The following is a 17,581-nucleotide window of genomic DNA, read 5'->3' on the forward strand; positions in this document are numbered from 1 at the left end:
AAAGGCTCTCCTATAAAAGTATGTTTTAAGAAGGGACTTAAAAGAGTTCACTGACTCAGCCGACCTGATTTCCTCGGACAGGCTGTTCCAGAGCCTCAGGGCCCTGACAGCAAACGCTCTGTCCCCTTTAGTTTTCAGTCGAGACTCTGGAACAGACAACAGACCTCTGCCCGAGGATCTCAAGGTGCTGGTGCGTATGGGACTAAAAGGTCAGAAATATAACAAGGCGAGAGGCCATGAAGAGCTTTAAAAGTGATCAATAAAATTTTAAAGTCAATTCTAAAACATACTGGGAGCCAGTGTAATGAAGCTAAAATAGGGGTAATGTGGTCCTATTTCTTTGTTCTGGTTAAAAGCCTGGCAGCTGAGTTCTGGACAGTCTGGAGTCGATCAGTAGATTTTTGGGTTAAACAAGTGAAAAGGCTGTTGCAGTAATCCAGGCGTGATGAAGGCATGTAAATTGGGGTCTGTGTCCTTAAAAGTTAACATAGATCAAATTTTTGCTATATTTCTAAGTTGATAAAAACATGATTGAACAAGCTTTGTGGTGTGCTGCTCAAAATTTTAATTGCTATCAAACCAAACACCAAGGTTCTTTGCAGCAGGCTTAATGTGATTTACTATGGAACCAGCAGATGACAGTATTTGTTTTGCCATCTGCTGTTTGATTTCTGTTTTGTCGGAGTTCAGCTGGAGGAAAGTATTTGACATCCATTTTTTAACTTCACAAAGGCAGTTGTTAAGTGAACTCATTCCAGGGTCTGTAGATCTGACAGGCAAGTACATTTGTGTGTCATCAGCATAAATATGAAAAGAAGTACCATGTTTATAGATAATATGTCCAAGGGGAAGCAGATACAAGGAAAACAAAATGGGTCCTAAGACCGACCCCTGAGGCACACCTTATTAACTGGACAGAACGAAGAGACATAGTTGTTTACAGACACACAAAACTTCCTATTTGACAGGTAGGATGAAAACCATTCTAAGGCAGTACTAGCTGATTGGTTATAAGTAACGGGTAATAGCCTATCAACACTGACTATTGTGCGGAAGTAGCCAATAGAACGAGCGAGCCACCATGCTGCAGCCCCTCCCCTCCTGTCTCAGCAGCGCTCCTCAAATACACACACACACTTGGAGCAAAATGAGCGGAGATCACTGTAGATTACACAAGTTGACTGTAACTACGCCCCTTACTGTAAATAAGTGCAGCAAAGACAGGAATACTAGTAAAATGCTGATACTGCATCAGTACAACAAGCAGGAATGTGCACCAAGCGATATTTAATCTGTTCTGTCTCATCCACCGCAGCTGTGTTTTGTTTTTACATAAGCACCTGTGCTAGATCGGCTAATAGCTAGTTATAAACAAGGTAAATCTTTCTGGTTGTAGCCTGTTTAGTTGAGATGCTACTTATCTTTAAGAGGTGGTGTGCTTTTTGTCTTTTTCCCTCTCCATTACTGAGTTATATACCTTTTTTGTGCATGTAATAGGTTTGCAACGTGAAGAAGCCCAAAGTCCACCCCAAAGTGAGTTCTTATCTCCAACAAAAAACTCTGCTCTGAGCTGCTTGAAAACAGCTCGTTTGTATTCCAGCCACTTCCCTTTCATCCTTGTGACAACACAGGCAGATGACTAGCAGGCCAGGAAACAGGCTGGGGGCTAGCCGCTGGAGCGCTAGCAGGCTGGGAAAAAGGCAGGCTTGGAGAGTGGCTGGACGGGCTGATGGTGCCAAGCCTGACTGATCGGGACTCAGGCTGGGAAACCGGCTGGTGGCTAACTGCAGGAGTGCTAGCAGGCTGAACCGCACTGGAGGACTCTAGAGAGGTTGACATGACAGTCTTGAGAGAGTCCATTTGAACCAGGAGGTTAGCCACACCCAGAGTCTTGAGGAAACCTGGGATCCTCTCTAAACTCTCTTCAAAAGAGGCTATAGCCCTCAATCTGATGCCATAGTCCTCAAAGGTACTCAAAGAGAGCGAGAGTTTGTCCATGGCATAGCTCACCACGCTAAATTCCTCTAGAGACAAGGGATTGTCCGTTGGGTCCATCGCTGGTCGGTTCATTCTGTTACGTTCAGTGGTGGTTATGGCAGAGTTGAGCAAGTTGGAGGACCCAAACGCAGGACACGTAGGCAAGCAGGTAAAGTTCAGATGTTTTATTAAAAGGCAACAAAAGGCGAGCACACTTACAAACTGAGTGGCTGATGACAAAGTCCAGAAACACAAAAGCTGTCCAAACAGAAACAGAAATCCAACGGTGCAGGGAAACACAACGAGGGATCATAACACACATAGAAAGTACTGAACCAACAAAGACAAGACAGAAACACCAGGATATATATACACACGGACTAACGAGCAGGGCGGGAGCAACACAGGTGACAGAGATCAGGGTTAACGAGGGACAGGCAGGCAGAAAGAGAGGCAGAGAGAGAGAGAGAGAGAGAGACAGGCAGAGAGAGAAAAGGGGAAAACAAGGACAGACATGCAGAGGGATCACTGGGGTAACAGACAAGAAAAGGTTACTGAATACTAGACAAGCAGACATGGGGCAGAGAGAATAACCAATAAGACAGAAACACACATGTACAATGAACAAGAACTCAAAAGGAGAACACAGAGCTAAAGTACAAAGGAGACTAGACCCAAAATAATGTAGACAAGGAACCTGAAGTAAATACTAAACCAAGAACCAAGGTGCAGGAAGAAGAACTAAGATGAGAAACAAGACAGTGACTAAGAAACTAAAAACGAAAGAACCAAAATAATAAACTAGATTACAAAACTCCAAACCAAGACAATATCAAATAAACAGGAAAAACAACAGTACAAAAACCAAATCCTAACACTTGCAGCACATCACTTCCACAGATATTATGTATCTTAGCAACCAAAGCGTCTCAGTCGAAAAAAACCCGCTGCGCCTCCAAAACGCACCCTAGCGCTCCCAGCTAAGTGTTTTCAGAAGAGCGGGTGGCGTTTTCAGCTGGTAAAAAACGCTTTGGTGGACACAGGCCCTTACTCAGTATTTTGATGTCAGGAATATAGTTTATTTAACATGTTCCATTTGTTTCCAGTGAGATACTGATTTTATATTGTTACTTTCCTGCTGTAAACTTTACTTTTGTTGCTGCTCTGAAAACAGTTAGTTATGATAACAATATTAAATTTGATTACTATTCTGAATTTATTCTTTTTTAAATAACATATTTTTAAGTAATTTTAGTAATGAAAAACCAATAAGAGTATAGATAAAGAACAGAACCAAAAAATAGTATCAATAAATGTATCAATAAAATCCTAACAATATAAACTAAATACAATATAAATGGCAGTTGGTAAAGACAAAGTTTATGATAATTTATCACTCATAGTTAACAAGTCCATCTCTGTGATGGATCTCTAATTCATTTAATTTACTATTTCAAAGATTAAACATGACAATTAACTTTAATCTGCTTATTTTAACAAAGATTTGTGTTTTAGTTTGTGTTATTCAATATTTTGACTTTATAAGATTTTTTACAATTTTTACAGCAAATGTATATCGGTTCCACATATCGGCCATCGGTCTAATTGGTTACTAATAATCGGTTTTGGGATCGGCCTGAAAAAAAACATATCGGTCGATCCCTAGTAGACACACATAAATGCATACATACTCAGCCCATCTGGTGTGTCGGATGAGGTTCCACCACCATGCTGAAGCACTGAACTTTTTATCTACATTGTCACTACATGGCCAGATTTTCAGCTCTTTCAAAAATGCATTAAAGCTGCGTGAATATTGTAATTAAAATACCTGAATGTGAGATGACAACTGATGTCATTAATTGTGGACCTCGCTTCCTCTGTTAAACTAAACGGCTGTGTGGGTCAAATGGGCTCTAATCTACACACACACCCTCACACCCAAACCTGACACATGTGTGCACACTGCGCATATACAGAAGGTCACTTCATCATCAAAGAGCTTTCTAATCAGTTGTGAGCTGCTGATGTTCCTATAGCAACCAGGGCCACTTGTATCTGTTATTGTAATATGCTCATGCATGTGTGTGTGTGTGTGTGTTATGGTCAATACATTAAAATATCGATACTCTGCAGGATTCACAATTTGCACAGGGCCGTTTTACTGTGAAGCTGAGAAGGTTAATGCAGAGAAGGCTCTAAATGTTACACTGTAACTGCGTCTTGGTGATGTTGGGAGCTGAGTGGGTTTATGCCAGTCGAGTATGGAGTGAATGTCTCCTTATTACCCTTTGAAAGCAAACCTTTTCATGATAATTATGCGGCTCATTGACTGAATCGGTCGAATCTCTTGCTTTGATTTGCCAAAGGAAACATTTTGATCGGTGGCACGCGCACTTGTTTCCCATCCAGGGACGTGCACACTTTGCACACGTTGGTGGGCAGCAATGGTAATTGATGAGGCAATGAAACCTCTGCTCAGCTTACTCTCAAAATGATGTGAATGAAATTGCTCCATATTTGTATAGCGCCTTTCTAGTCTTTTCGACCACTCAAAGCGCTTTTACACTACATCTGCATTCCTTCCATAGATCCATAGGGGCACACCAGCAACAACACCTCGAGCAAAGACAGCAGCCGATTTCTTTAGGGGCATTAAGCACCGGGATGCCCATCGTCCGCTCCCATCAATCACTAACCTGACCGCACAAGATGGTCCATTTCACAGAACCATCCGAAAAGTGTTTGTTTGTCGGAAACCGTTTCGAAAGGACAGGCAACCATGCTGTTCTTATCTGATGCTAGCAGCTTACTGCCAACCGCTTAAGTACAGTTGTTTTGAGTTTGCAATCATTACGAGCTCAGTCATTTCAAGCTAACTTCGAGCTAACAGCCGTTTCGAGCTAACTTTGAGCTAACAGCCGTTTCGAGCTAACTTTGAGCTAACAGCTGTTTCGAGCTAACTTTGAACTAACAGCCGTTTCGAGCTAACTTCGACCTAACAGCCGTTTCGAGCTAACTTCGAGCTAAGAGTCGTTTCCAGCTAACTTGAACTAAGAGTAGTTTTGAGCTAACTTTGAGCTAGCTAACAGTCGTTTTAAGCTAACTTTGCTAACTTTGAGCTAACTTTGAGCTAGCTAACAGTCTTTTTGATCTAACTTTGAGCTAACAATGATTATCTAGCTGCGTCATTTTTGAGCAAATAGTCGTTTTTAAGCTAAGTCGTTTCAAGTTAAGTTATTACATAGCTAAGTTTTTATCTAACTCGCTAAGTCGTTTCAAGCAAACAGTCGTCATCCCGCTGAGTCGCTTCAAGCAAACAGTCGTCATCCCGCTAAGTCGCTTCAAGCAAACAGCCGTCATCTCGCTAAGTCACTTCAAGCAAACAGCCGTCATCTCGCTAAGTCGCTTCAAGCAAATAGTTGTCATCCCGCTAAGTTGCTTCAAGCAAACAGTCGTCATCTCGCTAAGTCGCATCAAGCAAACAGTCATCATCTTGCTAAGTCCCTTGAAGCAAAAGTTGTTTCAAGCCATAGTCATTTCATGCTATAGTCATTTCATGCAAACATTCCTTTTAATCTAACTTCGAGCTAACAATCATCTTGAGCCTAGCTTAGCTATTAGTTGTTTTCAAGAAAACATTTGTTTCTACTTAAGTCATTCAATCTGACAGTCGGTTCCTAGCAAAGTCTTTCGAGCAAAACTAGTTTCGAGCTAACATTCGTTTCGAGCTAACATTCGTTTCGAGCTATCATGCAGCTAACAGTAGTTTTGAGCGAACAGCGTTTCGAGTGAACAATCGTTTCAAGCTAACATCCAGCTAACAGCCATTTCCATTCATTTTAAACCATGTCATTCCGAGCTAATGTTGTCTCAAGGGATAGTTGTTTCGATTGAACAGTCGTTTCAAGCAAACAGTCGTTTCAAAGCAAGTCACTCCAAACAACCGTCAGTTTAACCTAAAGTTGCTTTGAGTGAACGGTCATTTCAAAATTAAGGGGCTTTGGCACCGGGATGTCGCTCACTCCGAGTCATCACTAACCTGACTGTATCAGTCAGTTCGTTACATAGAACTATCCAATTTGTTGTTGGAAACCGTTTCGAGTCGAGTTAGTTTTAGTTGGGTCATTAGGCACCAGGATGCCAAAACCCCTTGCACCCCACATCCATCAATCTTTGCAGGTTGCTCTAGTCTGGGATTCTGGCACCAGGATGCCAGGATTTCCAGCATCTCATCTTTACCAGTCCAGCAACTACATCTAGAACCTCCGACACTGGCACCCAGCTTTCCTCCACAGCCCTAGCAGCACCAGGTTATTTCCATTTCTAATTTCGGTCTTTCCTCTTAACCCATTACGCCACCATCAGCTAATCCTCTTCCTCGTCATCCTAACTCTTTCATCTCCTGTTCTTCAGCTCACTAGTCTACTCAAACACATTGTAGACTACATGAGATCTTGTTCTTCGTACCATGCCTTTTCCTCACTAACCACCTACTAAAAGATCCCTCGAAGGGCACCTCTACCCGAAAGGGAGAACATCCACCCGGTTGAGAGAACTCACTCCTGAAAAGTTTGCGTACACTTTCTCCATACACTAAGATGATTACATGGTCATTATTCTAGATCAGGTCCCCAAGTCAGAGGCATGGCTTTACCAAAAATCCACATCCACACTACTTCCAAGCCACATCTTGCTTCAGTGGTGTAATCAGGGCCCACTTGACTACACAACCCTAACATGTCCCCCAAGTGGTTACTGGTCTCATCCTGCTTTCCGGCTCCAATGCCACCGCTCCAAGCTCTCCGTTTTTCTCCAACCTCCTGGTTCCAAGGTCTGCAGAGAAACAGCAGGTCTCCCATGACCCTAGAGACATCAAGAGACATCTCAAGACCCCTGCAGTCTTCCTCTTACAGCAGACTTGCTGTCCGGCTGCATCCACACCACCTGCGCTGAGTACAGCATCCCTCACTTGTCTTGAACCTTAAACGTTACGTCCACACATGCTCTCTTCGGTTTCATTTCACTGCATCTCCTCTTTTCTTGACCTTCGGCGTAATGCCCGCATTTCAGTCATTCCACAAACAACACTGCTTTCTACCAAAGCGATCCGAAGTCCAGTCATCTCTGTACCCTTTAAGACCCTCGTGAACTATAGGGAATCCCGGCGCACAATCATGTCATATCGTCCGAGACCGGTCTAGTAGCTACTCGATTCCAGTTCTACCAGCAGTTCTGCCAAAGTACTCTTTCGTAAGGCATTTCTCCCATCCATTACTTCGGTCACTCCATGATCTGAGATACCATTCCGCCTACCGCAGCATCATTCCCGAGTATCTGATACAGATCATGTGCTGCTGGTCTTACCAAGCGTACCATCACTACACTTCAGATCAAAAGATCCCAGATTACCCAGTGTTCTCTCAAATAACTGGAAGCCTTTTGGGGGTCCGTTGTGCCCGGGCGTTACGGCGGATTTCCCTATCTTAGCTTCTCCACAACACTTTTGAATGTTTATTCAGCTACTGCAAGCATCGTACATCTTCTGTTTGTTTATCAATGAATCATTAATTGTTGATTGTGGTCCTTGCTAGAGAGGTGGTGCTACCAGCAGAGTTTCAAGAGCGGGACCGCACATCAATTACGTCACTCCCGGTATTCCCATAAATACCCACACAACACATGTCCTCTTCTTCGCTCTCGCATTCCGCATCCCTTTCTCTGTCCAGTCTCCTCATCTCCTATTCCTCTCCATAGTGTTATATGGGGGTCTGTTGTGCCTGGGCGCTACAGTGGATTTCCCTATCGTAGCTTCCCCACAATGCTTTCGAATGTCAATTATTACGACCCCTCCCCCTTCCGGCTTCCTTTTCCTGCAGGAGGCTGCAGGCAGGGAGGCTGATTGGGCTAGGCAATCACCTGTGCAGCTCTACCTTCAGAGCTTATTTAGCCAGGACTGATCAGTCTCTTGCCTCTCTCCTCCTAGGCTGACGTCCTACCGGGTTTGTCTTGTGTTTCTTCTTTTGTTCCTGACAACACACACATACACATCTCACTCATCCATTCACTGCTGACACAACTGATAGTCATACTTTGCCACACCACATATTATTGCTGATCATTTGATTCTTCTTTTACTTTTATAATAAATCATACTATTGCCTTGCAGACCTGTTGTGTCTCACCTCCTTTCTGCCACGGGCTAAGAGCTGGCTTGTGACACAACTTTTTGTTCTTTTTGTCACTCCATAAAAAGGTAACAGCTTTGCAATAGTAGGTTCCCCAGTAAAAACTACAGTAAATCAAACAGAACGAGCTGACCTGCATATCAGAGGCTCCTGGCCACGGGGTTGAGAAGGAAGGGAAGACAATCAGCAGGATGCGAAATATCATGAAAAACCAAGAAAACTTCACCTACCCTCTCCCCCGTGAGAGGCATGCAGATGCGGTACTCCTTCATCAGCATAGTCCTTGCACAATGGTGATGGCAACACAGAGGAAGATGCAGGTTGTCAGGACTTCAGTCTTGGGGGCGATCTTGTAAATCAGTTATTAAGTTGAAATCATTTGAGGCCACCACAAATTTACACGAGTCTTCCTGACTTGTGCATCAGCAGCACCTACTGTAACGGTTCCCTTATGGCTACATGAGTCTCCACACACACCCGGTCTGAAGTAGCAAGAGGGTCTTCCAAAAGCTAATGCAACTGATGTAAAATCAGCAGTTGCCAATTTTATAAACTACTCCACTGGCATCAATTTTGCATTGAAACAAGTCGCTTCCGAGAACAGCAGCTTCGGGTGGCTTCTCGTAGTTCTTGTAGCCATGCGCGTCCCGGACATGAATTGAGCCTCTCGTCGCCCCTGGCTCTTCAGACGTAAACGCTCTTTCGTTTAACCGTGTTCACTTGAAAGCAGTTGTCCAAAATATATCAGCGTGCCTCCTGCTCCTTTGAGTTTTCCTGACAGCTCAGTCCAGGGATGCGCAACCGTGCGGAGTCCAAGCTGCGTCAAGTGAGCGACAGAGAGACAGGAAATAAGGTTTTACCCTCACCGTAAAAGTGTCACCATAAAAAAAAATGATGCAAGCATTGACCTTCTGGATAATAAATATAAGTAATAGTGAAAGTGTACTATACCTTAGTCGGAATGTTTTTAAGCAGTTTTTAATTGATTTGATTCAATATTGGCTTGTGCATCACAGGTTCAATAAATCTTATTTTGAAATACTCTGAATACGCAACATTGGCCACCGCACAGGTAGCACATGCAAAGAGCTTTAGGATCTCAAGGAATACCTATGAAAAATCAGAAAAGGTGAATTGAGTTTTAACGGTTCATGTGGGATATCGCAGCAAAACCTTGGACGAAATAAGCTGTTGAACTGTAATGTGCAGCAATGTGCAGCAATGCAAAAGATATTATCATTAGGTCTCGTCCCCTATGATCCTCCTCTCAGCGCCACAGTTCTGACCATAGACTGTCTACAGTCTCTGGTTCTGATCTGGTCGTAGAGCTGACCTTGGTTCTGATCTGGAGCTGGCCATGGTTCTGAAATTTATCCAGGATTACAAGTTTGCTGCTTGAGTAAAAGGATTTCACATAGCCTTAGCCAGCTAGACAACTAAAGATAATTCCTCATGTTTTTAAATACTTTATTTTAATATATATTATTCAGCTTTATAAAGGGTTTAATTTGTAACTAATGACTTTGTTGGTTAATAAATTATTTGATAATGCTTAATCTTTTTTTGTGTAGATTGTGAAAGCTTTCTCTGACTGCTGAGTCATTAAAATGAATTAATCAAGTCATTAATAAAAGTTCTCTCCACTTTCTAATAATCCAACAAGCATTTTGGCTTATTTAAAAGTTATTATTAAAGAGTGATAACCATAAAGTCTGCAATTATAAGTCATTAAAAAAGGGTCATGATTTTCTCACTTATTAATAAGGAAAAAGCAAAAGTTAAAAGTGAACTGCAATTGGGAATGTTTAGAACTCATTAATCAAGGTTTAGTACAATAGTCAATGTCTGAACTTATGGTTTTTGGTTTTTTTTGGTTGTTCATAAATGAATTCTGGTCCAGAAGGTCAGAGGTCAAACTCTTCAATGCAGGAAACCTGGTGAATTTAAAAGCTAAAAAGACAAAGCAAGTATCCTGGTGGAGGTGGGAGTTTGGCAACCCCAAAGGTGTAATAGCTTATAACACATATGTAAAGCATTCATTTTTTAAATTTGTTTTAAGGAGATGACACTTAACAGGGGTGGGGGGAGTATTTTTGATCCCATGTCATTATAATTAGTTAGTACTTTCTTTTTTCATTTGTACACAACAAGATAAGGCTTTCGGGTTCTTGGATAATTGTAATAAAGTCAATAGTAACTTTGCAGGAATGGTCTACAGCAAGTATGTTTTTATGTTTCATTTTGCTATGCATTTATCTTATGTAGAATTTCCTTTGGACATAGAAGGACAGCTGCTAAGTCTTTAAACTCAAGTTAAATTAACTAAATAATTGAAGATTTGAGCATGTACTGTACGAATTACCAGTAAGAGAATAGGTACACCATTTGGCAAATTTGAAGTTGGCTGTATACATATATATGGTTATACCTTCAAAAATGGAGTGATGTCTTTAAGCAAGAAACACAGAACATAGTGTCTTTAGAACATAGTGTGGCCTTTGATTATTTTAGCATATAGCACTAAAATCAAAATTTCTCTCTGTGTTTCATTTCATGTCATTTTATAGATTAAAAAAGTTGGCGTGGGATATACCTGATAAATTGGCCACTAATTATGTATTAACACAGATCATTTTTAAGTGTAATTTGGAACCCTTGTGCCAAAATGATTGATACCTGTTCCACAAAAATAGATAATTAAATTGTCAAAAATAATACAATTCAAGGACTTTTCCCACTAAGATTATACACCATATGGCATAGGGCATTTGATTTTCATACCAGCAGCAATTTGAAAGGTTGGTTGTTCTTCCTTTGAGGTCAACTAAATTTAGAATAATTCAAGCTACCACTCATGAGTAAATAAATAAAGCTGTGGGCTGTCAGTGTTGTGGCTGGTGGGATCCAGAGTTGGTGAAGTAAACCTTCCCTCTGTGTTGTAAAGGAAAAAAACTGAAGTTCTTATGTTTCAACTCAAGAGGGTGCAATGCACTCGCATGTGTTATGAAATACACTGCGTATCTTGCACTGTTAGTGTCACAGAACAACAAGGCAGTGCAGAGGCCAAACCCAACCAGAGGCACTAGCACAGACATTGAAACAGATTTATGTGCACAGAGCATAAACATCTGAGCATGCACATATTAAGGTCTGTCTGTGATTTAAACTGCATCTCTGCACACACACCAAAGAAAAACACTTTGCACCTACAGTAGCTAAGAGACTCTGAGGGATTTTAAGTTTACGATATTATAAAGTTTAAAGGTAAGCTGAGTTGGAAGGAAATAACCTATATTACTTCAACTCTACATCAGCACATAATTTTGTTATGGTTTATCCAGTATGTGAGAATTAAATAGGGAATTTATACACACACGTACACACGCAACAGTTGACATCGGTTGGCGGGTGATGCACTCTGTTAAAGTTACAGTCTTCAACGTACTGTTCTCCAGCTGGCTGAATTAATTACATACCAACACAAGGCACTCACACTAACACACACACACACACACACACACACACACACACACACACAGACAAGAAACAAAACAAACAAACAAACAAAAGTGATTTTTTTGGTCTGAGTTGCCACTAGACATTATGCTAAGCTGTTTGTAGTGTCAAACTGATGACACCCACCAGTTAGACAGACGCATACATATATCTGTTCACACAAACACACACACAAACACACCAAACTCTGTTTATTCCAGCTGGTATCAGAGTGTCAGCATAGAGGAGACACTGTTGCTAAGAGACCTGGCTTCCTCGCCTCTCGCCACACAGCATCATTAGTTTGCCTTTACTGTCACTTTCCTAACCTATGAGCCCAGTCAGTCCACTTTCACTGTGGAGAAGTGAGCTTGTTTATCAGTTTGTTCAATAGTGGGGGTTCGGCTGGAGCCTATATTAATGAGGGGTTTATTGGAGTCATTCATCTGGGAAAGAAAACACTGGTGTTAGATGGGTGTCACAGGGCAGCTTAATGATTGCATTAAATCCAGGTGAATAGATGTGTGTTTAATGCTTTTACAGATTTTCTCAATAGCTTTGGCACATTTCTTGAAGTTCTCAGCACTGAAGATGCATTTTCCAAAACAGCTCGTAAGTGCAGCAAAACACTATAGTTAACCTGCAAAAGGCTGTAACTCACTTAAAACTATTAAAAACCTCCGATTTATGTGTCAAAATGTACGTTCCTTTGATATTAAGTAAAACCAAGGTGGTCAAAATGTTTAGATGCTTTGTCAGAATGACAGTGGACTAACTGGTGCTGATTTCAAGAGAACATTCCACTTTATAATGCACTTAGATTTGCATGTAATGGGAAGAAAAGCATTTTTCTGTCTGCAATGGTTACACAACACAGTCAAATACAATAAACAGAAAAACGTATTTTTACTGCACTGCACAGAGCAAAATCTTGGAGCCTATCAATACAAAAAAAAAAACATGTACGAGGGCCTACTATAGGCAGTAGTATACTACAGTACCAAAATAAAGCTACAGTGTTGGGAATCCTTTACATCCTGCCGTTCTGCTGTTACGTCATCACAAGCAGCATCCATTGCTGCAAGCAAAGACATCTAATTTTGTATTTGATTGCATACTTTACACTTTCACGCAGAAAATAATTCCTCAATAGGATTCAAGAATCGAGATGACGTCACTAGGATGGGCGCTGACTTTATCCCAGACAATGACAAGGCCATTTCTCACCAAAACCCCAGTCATTCTCCATGAGGTGACATATGTAGAGGGTATCCAGGAAAGTCTCAGAAAGGCAATGTGTTGTACAATACCCGTACTCATGACTAACACCAGTAAGCTAACTGAACAGCATATGCCATTGGTTGAGCTACTGTAAGGTGTGAGAAACTTCCCATTAGTCAGTGAAATTTTTTGAAAGTTTCCCCAGACAGAGAAAATATCAATTTAGCAGACTTTACGACCATTCCATATCAATGCAATTTCTCAAATGTGTGCTTGGCAGATTTTAACTGCACAACGCAGTGTGTGAAGGATTCCCTATATTGTTTTAATGACTTCAACCAGTTCATTATTGAGAGAGGACGGGTGATGAAGTGGCTGGAGGGTGTAAAGTGATTATGTCAAATAATTTGGAAAACATGGAGGTTGCCGTTCTCAGCTGTGTGTGTTTTCACCACAGGGGTTCACACATATGTGACTGCTGCTTATCAACATATGATACGTGCATGGACACACATATACACACATATACATATGCACACTGTACATAGCCACAAAATCCACTTATTCACACACTGTCAAATGCACACAGTGAGGGGGCAATTGAAGGTAGAGAGATGACATTAACGACAACACTGAGGTGAGGTGACAAAGTTTCTCTGCAGATAAATTGCTGTCTGTCTTCATTGCCACACTGGGACTAGTGATGTGTCAGTCTCTTGCTAGTTTCTCCAACATTGCCAGCCCGAGCTTTAACACACAGATACGTTCATATACACTCAATTGCCAGTTTATTAGATACACCTAGCTAATATACAGTTCAATAATACAACAGTGCAATAAATCTGACCTGCATGATGGTTATAATGTTCAGTTTTTGTTATTTTGTTTCATGTTACATCATACCTATTCAAGAGATTTATAGAGTTGTGTAATTATTTAACCATACTATTTCATTAGTAGGGTGTTATTTTATACAACTAAGATAGTTATTCTTAACATATCCGAATTTTAGCCATCAATATTTCAATGTATTGCAGATGAAGAATCTTGTTTATTTATTTGCACTAATACACATAATTACATTATTACATAATAATGTAAGTGGTACTAAATGAGGAGCCGCTTGGGAGCCAAAAGAGCCGGCTCTCAGAAAGAAAGCAGAAACTGTTCCTTGCTCTCTGAGGCCTGTTGTCAGAAGTCGAAAAGGACTTTGACCTTGATTGGTATTTGCATACATTCTAACTACTGTAGAGATTAATGGGTGTCTAATCAAAAGTACAACAAGTTTCTTCTTGATGAACGCAGCTAAATAATTCTCTGTTTTTCTCCAGTGGAAACGTTTTCTTAAAGGTTAGTCTTAAAGCGGTCGGCACGACCCCAGTTTGGAAAAGCAGACAAGAGTACCAAAATAGAAGTTATGCAATGCAATGCTGTGGATGGGGGAAGCAGCTAAAATGTATTTTAGCCACCCAAAAAAAAGGATCACATGAGAAAACCCCCCCAACTCATTATCACTTTAAGTGTACGCCATATTTAGAATATTTTCACTTCTTTACCTTGCTGTCAGACTGCCATTTCAGACTGGGAACTGAAGCTGTATATCCAGCTATGCCCTCTTTAAAGCCAACAGACTCCTTTGCAATTTCACCTCGAAGAACACGGAAGTTTACTGCAGCTGCAATCGGTTAGGTTGTTTGTGTTATTGTGTGACTTTGGTGTTTTACCATGTCAGTTACATCTAAAGGCGGATCTGTTGATTTACCATAAGATTAAGGAGAAGTCGAGCACTTGCTCACAATCAGAACAGAAAAACAAACAAATATGCTCTTCTTCTTTTGCCACATCTGCACTCATCCTTATCAATCATGCACATGTAACCTTTTAGAGTGGAGATTGACGCCTCGATGTCACGACAGTTTCCATGGATACACTGAGATCCAATCCACTTTTCAGCTTTCCCGATTGCTGGTCTAAAACCCAAACATGTAGGGAGTGGCAGTGCTTCAGGAACCAGCATTACCAAGAAAAAAATGCACCAATCCTATAAATGAGGCACCCATAATGTGTGTTTTTATGCAGGTAATTTCAGGTTTTCCATTTCCCAATCTAGTGGGTCAGACACCCATCTAGGTGTCATGCACATTTCATTTAGAGCAGAAGATTGTCTCTTGCATAATGTATAATGAAATCTGAACTTATTCGCCAGTGGTGAGATATGGCTGTGAGAGATGTGTTTTTTCATCTTGGGGCTCAGCTTGCATTTCTCCTCAGAAGATTAAAGAACAACTGCTGCAATATCACAACTATCAGGGTGTGATGTTGGAAGGGAGGAGAGCGCTGTGAGTGTGCACATGTCATATGTGTTTGGTTCCTGTGCACGTGTGTACATCATGCACATATAGCATGTACATGACTCTGTGTGCAAGAATTTCATGTTTTTTACACAGTGCTTTGTCACAGTGTCCACAGTGCATTTTAGGGCTGCTGATCATCCCCTGCTCACAGCCAAGCTGCTGCATCCGTGTCACTATGGAGACACTGGTTGCTATACATCAGCCAATCAGTGCAGGGTAGATGTTTAAAAGTTTTCAGTGTAAAGATTCGCTGTGTTGTTTGGTGTATGCTGAGGAAGTTAATATGTTTCTCTACGTGTCACTTCTGTCTCTTCCTGTTCGTCTCCACTGATGGGTTTCCATCCATGTTGTTCTCTTGTAATGTGATGATGTCCAGAAACAGAAAAGCAGAATGGTCATGAAAAAATTCAACACAATGTTCTCATCACTCTGAAAAAGGTATCACCACAACTTGGAAATGAAAAGCTGTTTTGTCGATGAAGGAATCTTTTAGGAAAAGTGCAGCGTGCCACATTCTATTGAATAAATAATAACTGACTTGGTACAGGCGGTTCAGTTAGAAGTTTAAATTCACCTGATGGTTGGATGAAAACATATCTTGTCTTTCTCTCTATGTCCTATTTTTAGCTAAAAAACTGAGTTGAATTTTCATTTACTTTAAAAGTGACTCAGCCTTTTACTTCAGTGTTATGTTATTTGTATTATGTTTTAAGCAAACTGTCCCTTTAATGTTGCAACGTGACTTTGTGGTTCAACTTTGAATTACCATAATTACTGTTGTTTCATTTAGATCCCAAGATAACATGGTTAAACTTGGAGTTTCTTAACAACTTGTGTGAATATTTTGCTGCTCATGCTGCTTGCCCATCTGGACACTAGTAGTGTTGTTGCTGTGTCCCCAGATCACAGCAGGTAACTTATTAAATTGTTTTGCAATGAAACTAAAGGATTGGCGAAAAATACAAAATCAAACTCGCTCCAAAAACAGACTATTTTTCTTAAACTGACCATTAAGAGGATTAGGGTTGCCCTTCAGAAGATAGCGACAGAAAGAACAATAGCAGAACAGTAGGAAGAAGCTGAAAAGTATTAATGAAAGGAAAGAGGAAGATGTGGGGAAGAGGACAGGGATGAAAAGGGAGGAGAGGGAAGAGCTCAAACAAGTTTGGGTGTGAGAGATGGGAAAGTGGAGTTAATGATCCTTCAGATGGAGGCTAATGAGTTCATCCGCAGGGCTCTAAGGTGCTGTCTAGACCGTGATCAAAGTTAGACACACGCTCACACACATACGCCTCCCCTCATTCCCCCTCTTTCGCCTTACCTGTTGAGTGGGACACACCATGAATTGATGAGTTCCTTCCTCCAGTATAACTGATGTTAAACAGCTTGTCTCTAGCTGTTATCAGGTAATTACTGTACTGTTTGTAAATAACAGAATTCAGGTTAAAGGTTAAAACCCAGGTGTGACAATAACCCCTTTGTTAATGTTAATGCTCTAATGGGAGTCACAGTGAGAAAATGACTTAAACCCTATATTGTATGCTTTGTTCCATGCATCTCTTTTATCTTTCTTTGCTCTTTAACTTTTAGTGACCATTGCACTCCAATTGTTTTGCATTTCACTTAAATCTTTCAGCTGTCTTGTGTTATGTAATTTTCACTCACAAAGAAAGCCTGACACACACACACACACACACACAGATGATCACATTCACATTTGGAAATACACACTTAGACATGTGAGGACGTTAACACATGTGACAAGCACACATGCATGCACACACACAGGCAAATGTGACTGTCACTGTCTGTGACATGTGTCGGTTTCTTCATGGACGTGCTCATCATTTGTCTAAGTCCATCGAGTGGAAACAATGGGCTGAATAATGGCACAGAACAGTTTATACCGCTGTGCATCACCCTTTCGAATACTTACTGTCTAACAAAAATAAAGCATAACAGATGAGAAAAGGATATCAGCTTGAACTGTCCCAGAGCACATAACACAGACACAACACAACCCTTCAGTTTGATTTTGTGATGAGGGTGGATGGTTGCTGGACTCAGCACAGAAATGTAATCAGAGTAAAGAATGAGGTTAGTGTGCTGCACAAAATTTGCTTCAGGTGTGAAGTGAACACTTTTGGCCGGACTGGAGCTCATCCTATAGTCCCAGAGATACAGAAGAAGAAACCAGCTGGTGCAGAATGTTGCCATGCAGCAGATGCTTCTGAATAATTTCAACTGTGTTGCAGATAAAATTTTGAACACACACGCCATGAAATTACTTGAGATTCATTTTCTAAACATAAGTAGTCCATAGAGTAAGCTATAATGAAATGTAAA

Source organism: Micropterus salmoides, unplaced genomic scaffold (genome assembly GCF_014851395.1).
Source record: "Micropterus salmoides isolate LMB-PRFRI ecotype aquatic unplaced genomic scaffold, ASM1485139v1 Ms_hic_scaffold_10, whole genome shotgun sequence".
Lineage (NCBI taxonomy): Eukaryota > Metazoa > Chordata > Actinopteri > Centrarchiformes > Centrarchidae > Micropterus > Micropterus salmoides.